At 44.1% G+C, this 12611-nt stretch overlaps 1 protein-coding gene across 2 annotated transcripts in view; it reads left to right on the forward strand.

Moving 5' to 3' along the window:
• Positions 1-7564: 7564 nt before the first annotated feature.
• The window catches only part of B3GAT1 (beta-1,3-glucuronyltransferase 1), a 52824-nt gene continuing 47777 nt past the window's right edge, over positions 7565-12611 (forward strand). For both annotated transcript variants that reach the window (XM_051986637.1, XM_051986636.1), the window contains exon 1: positions 7565-7763. The gene's annotated coding sequence lies outside the window, so the exon portion shown is untranslated. The remainder of the gene's footprint in view (positions 7764-12611) is intronic.

The following is a 12611-nucleotide window of genomic DNA, read 5'->3' on the forward strand; positions in this document are numbered from 1 at the left end:
CCTTCTCTACCACCTCGCCCCTCCCAAAAAAAGCTTCAGCAGAAACAAACAGTTCCAATGAGAGTTCTCATGTTTACTGCCAGGTGAATTGTATTTACTGTGCCTAGAATTTGTCTGCACAGCATTCTTCTAGCCAGAAGCCTCTTCTCCCACCTCAGAAAGCAATTAGCCCCTAGTACCTTCAGAGAGGGAGGAAAACAGACCAGCCTACATCAAGTGTTCTTGACCATTTTTGTATCATAGAACCCTTTGGTCACCTAGTGAAGCCCCTGGATCTAAATAATGGGGTTTTAAAATTCATAATTGAAAGAAATGCTAAATTTAAGTTAGAGTTAGTGAAAATAAAAATATCATTTTCCCCTCTCTAAGTTCAAAGACCTACTGAAATCTCTTTTCAGATCTCAGGTTAAGAACCCTTTCACTAGCTGCTGGGACAGTCTTCTATAATAATCCCTCCTTCCCTTCATCTCACCACAGGGCCTTCTCTGGTCCAGGTCTGCAACTCTGATGTGGGTTCCTCTGATCATCTCTGATGTCTCTGAATAGCCCCCAGCTCTAGAACACAAAGTGAAGAGATTTTGAACTACAGAAACCTCAGGCTGGAAAGGACCTCCAGAGGTCAATACAACCAGGTTTTTAACTTCCAATAAAACTATCCCTTAAATGCTTTTTAATGTACATTTCAAATTTGAGTGACAGTGACTCAGAGATAAGTAGGGACAGCTATATAGATAACCTTACCCCCAAGTTCTTATATCTCACCTGATATGTCAGTAATGTGGACAAAGTAGGAAAGTATTTGGGTGTCCCACAGATAATAATAATACTTGTCATTCATATGGCACTTGATGACTTTTGAAGCATCTATTATTTCATTTGACCCTCCCAGCAATATGAGGTATTATGAACCTCAGCTGATAGATGAGGAAGTGAAAGACAGAGTAAGGATGTCTAGTGTCAGCATGTCACTAGCCATGGGACCAGAAAACCTTAGGTTCAAGAACTGATTGTCCTGTCATGGGACTCTGGACAGATAACATAGCCTTATGGTCCATTTCCTCATCACTAAAATGGGTAATAATAATGTTTACATACTCTCTCCACAGGGATGTTGGCTAGATTAAATGAGATGATGTAGAATAATTATATTCTATAAAAGTAAGTTTTTATTAAATGGCATGGTCAAGGTCACACAACAATCCACTAGTAGGGGGATAGAAGCCTAGAACTCCAATCTTCTGGCCATCATTTCAGTCCCTGATGCTTCTGTGATTGTCAATAATCCTGATGTTGGCTGGAAGTCTAAACCATCAACATGGACCATGAGGGAATTTTGAGTGGCTTGAACCTCACTCCAGGGGAATTCAAATGCATCTATGAAGTTATTTCTGCATTTTTCCATGAGAAAAAGAAAAATAGGAGTCTTGGCTTTCTAGAGCCTCAGAGACAGCACCCATGGTTCTGGTGATCTTCTCAGTCTGCCTTTGGGAAATCATTCAGCCAAAATGGATGATTTTGGGGTATATCTCAAGTGTCCTCTAGTAAAAAAAAAAAAAAAAAAAAAAAAAACAGAAGCTGAATCTCATCAAAAGGGGATAACTTGAGAAAGCCAGAGGGGAGTAGTGGGAGACCAAGAAAACCCTGACTAAAGAAAGCAAAGGACAACAAGACAGATGGTATCAACCAGAATAACAGTGATCTATGTTCCTGACCACACAGAGGGGGAAAGTCTTGCTGGGCTATAATTCTCTCTGATATGTTTCTTAATGTTGTTTCATCAGCAGCAAGAAAATGCAATTATATTTGTTAGGTTGCCTGGCCTCACAATCTGGAGCCAGCCCCACCTTTTCATTCTGACCAAACCATCTAGATTCCTTCAAAACACCCTATATTTTCCTCTTCCTATTCTTTATACCTAACTTTCTCTTCTCTGAGCCTCCTCACTTCATATTTTTCTTTTGATAGCCTATTCACATTATAAAACCCAACTCAGATGTTGCTTTTTCCAAAAAGCCTTCCTTGATGCTCCCAGATAGAAAATATTTTTCCCTTTTCTTATGGTAAAGGGCTTTAAGGGGGGGAAGCCAGGAAACGCCAAAAGTTTTGAAAAGTTAGTTTGAGGAAAGATGACTCATGTTTTCTGCCTGTTCCAGTTCTAGAGATACTTCCCTAGACAGCACAGTGCATGTAGAGCTGTTCCTGGAGTCCAGAAGACCTGATTCCAATGTAACCTCTGATCCTTCCTAGCTGAATGACCCTGGGCAAGTTAATTAATCTGGTGATCCTCAATTTGTTTATGTGTAAAATGTTGATAATAATAGCACCCACCTCCTAGGGTATTTGTGAGACTCAAACAAGATATTTATAAAACACAGCATATGGGTACTTAATAAATCATTATTCTTTTTCCTTAATTCCTGGTTTTCTGAAACCCCTTGAAAGTTTCCAGTAACAGGGACACAGTACACTTATAGAAATAAGCCCCTGCCTTTAGTTCATTAGAAGAATCAATTCACCACCATTCTTACCCCTTTCAAAGCCTCCTCCTCTTCCTTCTCCAGGTGTTCTGTGCTTTCAGAGTGCCCCAGATCCCTCCACTTACAGAGGAAAGTGATCTCATAAACAAATTCACAGTAAGGTGTTAATGTGTTAATATTCCTACGGGCATTTTGTTAATACTCTGAGAGGCATTTGGTATTTTTTAAGGACCTTGAAAGTGATTAACCTTAAATTGACATCCTCTATTGATATCCAAATATTCAAATTGATATTCTCTATTCACAAAATTTCTGGGACTGTGTGGAGGAAAAAATTAGTGTTCAGGGACTTGCAGGCAATCCTTAACGATCACTTGGCACTCCATGCGCTGACTGGCCTATTGGAAAGATAATAAGAGGGTGGGAGTCTGGGACTAAGGTGGAAGAGGGGGCTCCTCCTTCTTTTTTCCCAGCACCACCCCAAGTCATTTTGCTTGGGTGGTTAAGGCAGAAGGAGAGGCTGGCGAAGATGAGAAGCATAATTACAAGTCAGGAACAGACAAAAGCTGCTACTGAATCGTAGGCCTAGGCAGTAGGAATCCACAAGGGGAACAATTAACTGATAAGAGTAAACTAATTGTTATTCATATTAAATTAGGGCACAGGTGATTTGGAAAAAATCTATAGACCCTCCCATATGCTTTGAGGATTTTGCATTGCAGATGATGGTTTTATGGGGCCCTTCTGGGATTCGGATTATAGAAGCAGAGCTTGGAGCAAACTGGAAGGCCAAGATCTTGTCCCTGCTTAACTACACAATAAACACATGAATGCTCATACAAGGAGAGAAGGTTATAGGTTTTCATATTAAGCATTTCTTGTGTTGGACTTTAGGAGCAGGTTTTAAAGGGAAGAATATGGAAGGCCAAATACACCCAGCAGGTGAGATGGTGGGATCTGGGGACAAGGTTCTGTCACCTGAGAAATCTGGCTGGGAAGGCAGAACATCCAGCTGTGGGGTGGACAATTCCTTGAGAGCTCCCCTGGCATAGGGTGAGCCTGTGAAAGCACAACAGTGGAGAGTGAGGGTGGGATTAAGGGGGAGGGGGCGGTCTTGACTGTTCAACATGAATCTGGTGAATGGAGGAGATGGAATGAGAGAGGAAATTATGTAGGTGGGGTGGAGCTTTGTGTGAGCTGGGCTTGCAGTTAATCTGCCTGGGAGGCCTTTTTTTGATGGACCATTCCAGTTTTAGTAAGAGGGCCTCTTCATTTTGATTTTAATTCTACATTATTGTTTTAAGTTGGCGCTAAAAATTAATATTTAAAATAAGAAATAGGCCATAAACAGAGCCTGGAGCTAAATTGTAGGATGTGTCCCTAGAATAGGGATTTCATGATTATTATTGTTATTATAAGGACAAGGGGTGGTGTGTGCATGAGAGTTATGTATCCTTTCTTGTTCTATCACATACAAATTCCCATTAGCTAAAAATAAAACCAAAATTCTCCTCCCAACAACTTTTACTATCTAGGAAATATCTACAAAATCACAAGAATATCAGACTTGGAAGTGTTATACGACATTTAGTCAAATTCTGTCTTTTTTACATAGGATGAATCCTTGACCTAGAGGAATCACTTTAGTGACAGGTCTGAGGTGGCTAGGTGGTGCAATGGATCTCAAACACTTACTAACACTGTGACCCTAGGCAAAGCACTTAACCTCTCTCTGTCTCAGTTTCCTCAAGTGTAAAAGTGACATAGTAATAGCACCTATTTCTCAGTATGAGGATAAAAATAAGACAAGATAAAGCATTTTGCTTATATGAATGTTAGCTGTTATTATTATATGAAAATAATTTGCAAAACTTAAAGCTCTATGTAAATCCTACCTATTATTACTTGAAACTCTTCCCATCCCTATTCTTTTTTCACTATACCTTCAGTTTCGTAAGTCCTACTATGGGAGAACAGAAGTAAGAAAGCATGATCTTCAGGGAATTTATCGACAAAGGATAGATTCTTGTAGGATTTAGGAGCTTAGAGAATCATATACACATACAGAAATCAACAAAAAACATAATTACCATTATGGCAATATTGCAATGACATCTCTGTTACCTGACCTGGCTCAGATGTGGCTGGTAATGATGGCAGGTGAGACATAATGGATCTTTGTATTCAAATGGGATTGAGAGACAGGCTGTGAAATCTGGATAGGTTATTACAGATCCCCTCTAAGAACCTTGTTCTACCCACTTTTATCACTATACTATGTCTGCCCTCCTTAAAGCCTAGGACTGATTTATGGTGTAATTTATCAGAAAAAAAAGGGAGATATGTTTGATAAACAAGGAATCTAGATTATTCAGTTTGGAGAAAAGACTGGAGCAGGGAAGTATATAGGTACATCTAGTTATGACTAAAGGGAAGAAATGTTGTTATTCAGTTGTATCTGACTCTCTATGATTCCATTTGGAGTTTTCTTGGCAAAAATATTAGAGTTGTTTGCCACTTCCTTTTCCAGTTCAGTTTATAGTTGAGGAAATTGAGGCAAACAGGGTGAAGTGACTTGCCCTGAGTCACACAGCTAGCAAGTATCTAGGATGAATTTGAACTCATTTCCTCCTGAACCCAGGGCAGTCATTTTATTGCACCACCTAATTACCCAGAAAAGAAATAACTATTACAACCTGAAGTTTTGAAGTTTTGTCTTGTAGATAGTATGCCCCAGTACACTTCATCACTAAATATCAAAATGAAAATGGATTTAAATTCCAGCAGAAAAAAATTTAACTTAACATTAAAAAAAAAAAAAGCCTCCTGACTATGAAAGTTGTTAAATATTGCAGCGTTTAAACATCCTCCCCTTTGGTGGCATCTGGAGGACAGTGGTGTAAGATAACAGAAAGGACTGGATGGTCTTCTAAGTCTTCTTTCTTTCTCATTTAAGATTTTATCTGATTTAGAAATTTCATCTGCCTGGGATCTTCCTCCACTCTGAGCTGCAAGCAGACAGCCATTAATTCCTGGGCTTGGTACTGGGTCACAGGTGTTGTGTATATGAGGTTATGGGGTAGGGATGCAGATGATTAGTGGATAAAGACCATCAGCTCTACCAAAATTACAGAAAGCATTTATTGGGAAATGATGCCCTGATTTAGTATCACCTGAACACAGGGAGCTAGCAGCAGCCCAGGATAAAGCAGGAGCCTTGTTCACTCTGTTCCATCAAGAAATATCTCCATCACACAATATACTAGAGACTTGGTCTTACCCAAGGGATGTGGATGCAATGGGCATAGCTGCTTACAAGCCAAGTGCCAACAGCGGAGTAGCCTTTGCATTGAAGGCTATTCAAAACGTGCACAAAAATTTTCTTCTGAGCATTCTAGAATTTCACTAAAAGCATTTTAAAACATCCTTAGCTCCACAGGACTTCAGAAAATCTTACCTATGAATACATGAATGCAGACACACATTCACATTTGTGTACTCCCTTCTCCCACACACACACACACATACTTATCATACTGCAAACATACCTACATGGACTCTAGTATAGTGGGCTCTTGTATCTGAAAATCTGTACTCATATTCCTTAATTCCAGACTTCATGGCCTCCTCTATCAAATCTTAATTTCTTAAAATCCTAATTGGTGATGCAAATCTTAATTTCTTAAGATCTTAATTTGTCGCCACCAAGGCCTCATAAAAGCCCTAGAGCCCCAACATAGAAACAAACACTCGGATCCTTCTAAGGTTAGCCCGGTTCTCTTCACCTTGGAAAATCTTGGATACAGAGTCGGGGGAACAAGTTCAGTAGCCAACATCCTACTGCCTTCTGACCCCACCTTTATTCAAACTATTGGAGACAGGGGAAGATATTTCTGATCTCAAGCTCATCAGTGCCTTCAGAGGAAAGGTAAATACCGAATGGCACAAGTAGGAGTCCCCACTTTGACTCGTGTTAGACTTCGCAAATCCTAAATGCGTACACATACACTTTTAACTGAACCCCCTCTCCCCCACCAAGAGATCTTGGGGTAAAAGTCATGCCCAGAACAGGAGCTGCGGTCCAAACTTGGGGTGGGAAGAGTGACCGGATCTCCCTTCAGGGCCACCTCCAGCTCTGCCTCTCTCCTTCTGAACCTCTCTGGCTCTTCTCAACCTCCCTCCCTCTCTTCCACGCACACCCATCCCAGCCCGGAAACAATCACCCTTTGACAAGCGAAGCTGCTGAGCTGAGAGCCAAGAAAGGCTCGGGTGGGGGTAGGGGGTGGCAGCGGGCATCCCGGCCGGATTTAACTCTAGAGGAGCGAGAGCGAGATGCCCAAGGCCCCTTCCCCGGGCCTGCAGCCCCCTCCCCAAGGCATCCATCCTCGATCCGCGCCGTGGGAATCCAAGAGGTTGGGGTGGTGGGGAAGAGGGTGCTGGGGGAGGGGGGAGTAGATACCAAGCCCACGAGGGGACCTTTCCTCGCCGCTCCTCCCTCCCTCTCTCCTCCGCCCGTCGCAGGGAGGGCCCCCCGCCTCAGCTGGCGAGGTTGGTACAGACCATTAGCAGTGCAGGTCCCGCTGGCAGCTCCCTCTCGGAGGTGGGGAGGGGGGAGAGGGGGATGGATGGGGCGGGAGGGAGGGGGAAGAGGAGGCAGGGAGAAGAGGAGCTGTCAGTGCTGCTGGAGGCACGGGCGCATCCGCCGCCACTGATGTGATTCTCCGCTCCGGCTCCGGGCTCTAGCACCCCAGTCTTCCTCCTCCTTTTCCTCCTCCTCTTTCTCCTCTTCCTCCTCCTCCTCATCTTTCTCTCCTTCCTCCTCCCCCTCCTCTTTCCTCCCCCTCTCTCCCTCCGGCCCCCTTCTCTTCCTGGTCCCCGCTCCTTGTCGCCCGCCGGCTCCTGCTCTGCATCCTCAGCCCAGCTTCCTCCAGACTCTGGCCGGCGCTGTGCTTGGGGAGGCGCGGGGGTGCCGGGGTCTGAGCGCAAGAGCCGGAGGAGAGGCGAGCAGAACCGGAGCCGGGGGTGGCGGGGCCGGGGTCCGCGGGCTGCCGTGCTGCCAGAGGGGAACGAGGCGGCGGGGAAGGCAGCGGCGGCGGCGGCGGCGGCGGCTATGAAGTGGCCCCCGGTGGCCCGGAGCCCGAGCGTACCGAAGCAGGGAAGCGAGGGAGCCCAGCGCCCGGGCCCCGGGCAGCACCAGCGGGGTGCCGCGTCTGGGGATTAAGGGCTGGAGGGAACTGCGCGATGGAGCTGGAGCGAGCCGGGGAGGATTCAGACTCGCGAAGCCAGGTAACTCTCCCCCTTTCTTAACCCTCCCTTCCCGGTCCCCCCCGTTCCTGCGTCCTCTCCATCCCCGCCCGCTGCTCAGGGCTCTCCCCCTTGCACTCCTTCGGCTCGCCGCCGCCACCGCCGCCGTACAGAGCCCCTTTATGCATCTCTATCAGTACCCATCCCATGTCCGTCCCTGTGTGAGGAGGGGGAAGGGCAGGCTCCCCACACACTCCCCCACCCCGGGAGCTGAGGCTGTCAAACCAGGCTAGGGAAGCATCGGAGGGGGGTGGGGCTGGGGGTCTCCGGTTGGGGAAGGCGCTGCCCTGGAAATGGTGATAGTGCGTGGCTGTGAGGTTTCCTACAAGAAGAAACCCCTAAACAAAACACAGCAGTTCCAGCTGAAAAAGGAGAAAGGCTTTCAGTTGCTGGGAAAGGGGGGCGGGAGGGAGAGGAGGAAGACAGAGAGCTGAAACCTACTCACCAGATTCCTACAAACTGTCCCAGGCTAATGGGCCATCTACCCCTTCTTCCCAATCCCTAAACAAGTCATTTACTATCAGGTTCTCCACTAGGGATATAAGGAAATAGAGAAATCAGGGGGCGATGTGAGCCCCTTTGCTCCATTCTTGCTTCCACCACCATCAGCCATTGGTTTCCCCATTCATCCTTATGTGAGCTAACTTCTCTGTTGGGGAAAAAAATCTGAGGGGCTCCAGCTCTCAAGGATCCTGGTAGAGAATGGTGGAGAAGAAAGGAGAATGGTCTGCTGAGATTTCCAAGAGTCTGTGATTGCTTATGGGATAGGAAGGAGGAAGCTAGTGACTCTAATTTACAGCTCATTCCACCACCACCCCCAGGTCTCTTCAAATCTAAGGTCCCTGGGCCCCCTGCTCTCCAAAGTCAGAGTACAACTTTAAAAATAGCAGCTGGGAGACAGAGGAAGGAAGAGGAGAGGAAGTCACAGGACCCATCATTGCCAGGGAATAGAGGTGACAGCCTAGCACAAAGTAACTAAGGTCAAGAGACTCCCCTGTACACACACACATACACACAGCTTTCAGATCCAGTGAGTGCAAAGATCTTAGTCCCTAATTACTGAGTTCAGTTCTGAATGAAGTTAGGGTGACTTTTTGGAGAAAAGGCATTAGAAGTTTCCTTGAAACAGGCCTTTGGAATAGATTTCTTTACTAACCTATTGTCTGCACCGTGTAATCGGGGGAAGGATATTGCCAAGAGTTGTTTGTGACATGGGGCACTCAGAATATGGGAGAACTCAAGGACTGGGCAGTATGAGCACATCGCACAGCATGGAGACGGTTTGTGAAGCCGTGTATTGTTGGAACACACCCTTCAGTTGGTCTGGTGGGGTGTTGTACAGCTCTACAAGTTAATGTGCCACGACTGGAAGCGTCGCTGGCTTGCATGGCATAATTATATAGCATGATAAAAAATGTTCTGTTTTGCTGTTGTGTTCTATGGTTTGACAATTTCACTACCCTATCCCTTGGTACCATGGAAGATAGGAATTGTGACATTTCCCTGAGATCCTGCAAGGTGGTAACTGTTAATTGAACATATCCAGAATCCGCTACGTCTCCCTCTTCCAGCCACACTAGACAAAGACATTTACCCTTTGGGTCGCTCAAGGTGAAGGTCCATTTCTAACTTTAAGAACCCATTCTGGTTGTTAAAGCTCTTCTGCTACTGTGCTTTATACGTCCTTCTCTTAAAAAGAGGGAAAGTAGTTTAAAGGAAGTTGGAAGGGTTAATGCCCTTGACTGCTCTCAGAGGTGCTCTAGGGTGGCTGGGGGCACCACTTAAGCCCAATTGCTTTTTAACCTGCTTGATATGGAGAAAATAGTTGGTAGGGTGTGTGTGTGTGTGTGTGTGTGTGTGTGTGTGTGTGTGTGTATGTGCGTGTGTGTCTATTTACACATAAGCAAACTGAAAATATTTGAGTCAGTATACATGTGTGCCTCAGGATGTTCCGTGGGGGAAAGGGAATTGTACACCTGTGTTCCATGTTTGGTAGGTAAGCATGTAGATTTGCTCAGACTCTTCAATTCAAGAGTATTGGGAGAAGTGAATTGCACAGGAAGAGTCCCCCAAGTAAAAACTGGCCGGAAAGAATGGAGGGGAGGTCCAAGCCCAGAGGGAGTGCCTCACTTCTCCCATTCATTGCTAGAGTTAGATGCAATTTTCCACAGTGGCCATGTTGGGAATGGGGACTACAAGCCTCAGAGAAGAGGCGAGTGGTGGTCAAGGTGGGCTTTCTTCTTTCCCTTGAAAAATTCTAAGTGGAAAAAAAAGGTATTAGCCAGAAGCAGTTTTGGATGGGAGCAGAAAGGAAGTGGGCTCTGGGTCCCAGGGCCCTGGATAGGAATTAGAATTAAAGATAGTGAGGGCTCTGGCAACAAGATTGTCAGTGGCAGTATCTTTGAGGTACCCACAAGCTGGTCCAGCCAATAGAAACAATCAAAGAGGTACCTGAAGGTTGCACCAAACGAGAAAATTAGGGAAAGATAACAAGCAAGGAAGGGAGAGACACAGAATTCTCTTAGTGTGTATTATTGGCCACTGAAACTAGGACTCTGGTGTACATAGTTTTTGCATTTCATGATCAGAATTATGTCTCTAATAAGATCAGAGAAGAGAGGAGCTTGTTTCCCGATCTCTGGGCATTTTTGCTTGGGAAAATTTAGAATGGAAGTGAGTCCCAGAGGAGTCCCTGTTGCAGAGTACCAGGGTATCTAACTTCCTACCTAAAGTGAAGAAATCTCATTCCACGGAGTTGAATGGAGATCCAGGTGAAATTTAGATAGAACAGCTAAGCCCTTGGGCAGAGTTCCAGAAGTTAGTACACATAGATAGCATTTCACCAATGCTTCCATTCAAGTTAAGCATGCCAGTGAGACCTAGCACTCCAGGCTCTCTCATCATCTGCCTGCTATTGTCGCTGCCTTTCCATAAATGCAACCCAAACCTCAAGTCTGAGGAGGACCTTGGCTATGGAGTGAAAGAAGATGCAGATCACCAAGGGACATGACCTTCCTGAAGCTAGTTCCAGGGAAATGCTGTACATGGCTCAGGTTCAGGCCACAGGATCTCCACTCCTTGGACAAGAGAAAACCCATGCATGTTTCCTCAAAGACAATTGAGCAAAATGTCTGATGATTGCCTAGCAAGGGCAGAGGGAAGTCTAGAGGGATCCCAAAGCTGTGATTAGTTAGACATATCTAGAACCCTGCCTCCCAACCTCCACTGCATCCTACTAAATAGAGCCAGGGGCCTCAGAATCATTTTTCAGAGGAGCTTCTGTACTAACCAGCTACAGAATGTGTCAAAGTTCCATTGATGCAGCCTCCCCTCTTCCTTTCTGTGGTCCTTGTTTTTCCCACACAGTGGTATTCTTCTCTCCCCAAGGCCATGCTTTCTCCATACTTTTCTCCAATACCCCAGAACTGTGCTCACTTAACCCTTACTTAACCCATACCAAAAATAAATTTAACTTTGCACCTCTAAAAGATTGCATTATTTTTTAAAGTTACAAAGGTATTTTACAAATAAGGATAAGCTATAGATTGAATCATCATTAAACAATATTGTATAGGTTTGTCATAAAGTGGCCATTTAAAAAAGAACTTATAGGAATAGACTCTACCAAGAAATGAAGAAATAAAACCTAATATAGTGAACTCTTGATTATCCATCCTAATGGCAGAGGACATTGTCCATATGAATGTATAATCTCAGATAACCCTCCAAAACAACAAATACATATACACATTTCTTTGTAATGCTTCATATGATGGTTTTTGTGTGGTGTGTTTTTTTGTTTGTTTTTTTGCAGCAACAGCAAATTTACCTTCTTAATGAGGTTTGGCTAAGGCCAATATTAAAATGAATTTGCATTCCCTGAGCACACACCAACTGATGGCAGGGCAGACAGCCCAGAAGAAAACTGGATGGCAGGGGTAAGCTAAACCAGGATTAAAACTGTGCCACTGATAAGCCATGCAATGGTTTATCCACAGGTGGATAATCAAGAATTGACTGCAAACCAAAAAAAAAAAAAAAAAAATCTTGAGACTTCATCTCATTTGTCCCTTTTGTTTTGAAGTTAGAGCTGTAGAAGTGATTTCTCAGTGGCTATGAATAACTGAAAACTACATGATAGGGAGGCAGCAAAGCAAATAGAAAAGGGCTCTATATTTGGAGGACAGAGATTCTGGGAGCTGGGACAAGTCACAACCTATCTGTAACTCAGTTTCCTTTTTCTGTAAATAAAGGGGCAAAACTCAATGATCTGTAAAGTCCTTTCAGCTCTAAATCAATGATCTTATGAAATAGACATATATGTATATCTATACATACATACATGTATTAAGGTTCTGAAATCTCATCAGTAACAACAAATAAGTATTAGAGAACTGACTATGCTACAGAGAGATCAAGTTATTTATTCATGGTCCTACAATTAGTAAATGATTTTGAAACCAAGTCTTCCAGATTTCAAGCCTGAAATATTATCCACTAAGCCATACTGTTTCGCAAATATATATATATGATGTATATACATATATATGATGTTTATATATATGTGTGTGTGTGTGTGTGTGTGTGTGTGTGTGCATATACATACATATAAGTTTGGGTTTCCTTTCCTTTCTTCTAGGGTAAAAGATTCCTCTTTAAGTGTTAGATACTTTTAGATAAACTCACAGGTTATTATCCATACCATTATTGTGCAGCTATAAATGGAAATATGTCCATACTGGTTGCCAAGGCACAATGGCAATTGAACTCACATTATTTTCCTCATGAGACTCCAGCACATTGAGTTCAAGGGACAAATGGGAAAAAATC

Source organism: Antechinus flavipes, chromosome 3 (genome assembly GCF_016432865.1).
Source record: "Antechinus flavipes isolate AdamAnt ecotype Samford, QLD, Australia chromosome 3, AdamAnt_v2, whole genome shotgun sequence".
NCBI classification, from domain to species: domain Eukaryota; kingdom Metazoa; phylum Chordata; class Mammalia; order Dasyuromorphia; family Dasyuridae; genus Antechinus; species Antechinus flavipes.